The sequence below is a fragment of the Aplysia californica genome, unplaced genomic scaffold (genome assembly GCF_000002075.1).
Source record: "Aplysia californica isolate F4 #8 unplaced genomic scaffold, AplCal3.0 scaffold00096, whole genome shotgun sequence".
In the NCBI taxonomy this organism is placed as follows: Eukaryota; Metazoa; Mollusca; class Gastropoda; order Aplysiida; family Aplysiidae; genus Aplysia; species Aplysia californica.
The window spans coordinates 3,326-4,805 of record NW_004797366.1 but is presented as its reverse complement, the minus strand read 5'-3'; positions in this window follow the sequence as shown (position 1 = coordinate 4,805).

Below are 1,480 nucleotides of genomic sequence, written 5' to 3'. Positions count from 1 at the left end.
TCTCTCTCCCCCTCTCTCTCTCTCTCTCTCTCTCTCTCTCTTTCTCTCTCTCTCTCACACATCTTTCTTTCTTTCTGCCTGTCTGTCTTCTGTAAGTAAGGGTTACCATCTAACCACTACATCATCAAGGTATTTGAGATGTGCGGGTGAGATCACATGAGATTGTTTGGCAAGAGTTTTACGGCACTTGCAACACAATACGGGTCATAATATAAGGGTGAGTGAGAATCTCATGAGGGCAAGGTATTTGAGATGTGTGGATGAAAATTTAATGAGGTTGCCCTCTGTAGAGTGGGGTAGGTTGGTGTGTGAAAAGAAATCTAACTTCATACATCCTCCCTCTCACCCCCCACCCCCCATCAGGGCAGTGCTACTGACTGAAGTGTCTTTAGGCCATTCCAAAAGGGGGGGGGATATTAACATGTCTTATGCACAGTAGAATTGTAAATTCGGCTGATTCATCAATGTCACGCTCATAACTGTGCCTGAACTTCAACAGGGAACTGTAGCTTTTTCTTTCCTCATCCTTACTATCGTCATTTTTTCCACTACTTCTTTTGTATGTTTGTCACTCTCTTGTGACCCGCTATTTCCGGGGTGCCTTGATAGTCGAAGCAGACTTTGTGCTGTTGAAGCTAGAGAGGTGAGCAGAGTAAGCCTGATTCCCCGTTTGGACTTCTCTGTTGACATCCACCCCTTGCCGCTCATAATTATGAACCTATGCAGTTGCGAATACCGTAAAACCTTACTAAAACTAAACGAAAAACCTGCCTTCATACCCACAATACAGAAGAAACTGTCTAAGACGGCTACCCATTGTCGAGGATAAAGGGTGACGTCTTACACAGTTTCGTTATAAAGTAAAAATCACACCAGGTAGAGATGGTTAGCAGCTGTTTGTATAATGTTTGTCTTACATAGGTCCTAGATGAAGCAGGTTCGACTGTAAATATTCTGTTCCCCCCCCCTCCCCCCATCCCCACCCCATCCGACTCCACCACCCCCTCTCCACACTCCCCTCACCCCCTGCCAGGTAACGGAGATCCAAAAGATGCGTCTGTCCAAAGTTCTGTGTGAGACCATAGATGACATGACGGAGGTACAGAGGAACGCCTTCAAGGTGGTCACCACCAGGAACTCACTCACCTCCTGTGACCAGCTCAACAACATCGACTTCAGCCTCTTCTGAGACGCCCTCACTTGTCCACTATTACGTCATCGCAGTTTCCGTCTTGCAAAATAAATCTACATATTATAATATCTTTTATATTTGTGAAAGTCCGTCACTTTGGTCCGCTTAAACTTCCGAACCTCAACTTTTGAACTTGAAAAAATCAACGGTGGTTCAGGGTCATTTAAATGTAAAGGATGCACATTTGTATTAAGGAGTCTGAAGTCACGGTAGTTCCTCCCCTCCTCCTTCGCCACCCCACCACACTACACCCACCCCCCTTCCACCCTCCACCACCCACCCCTTCAA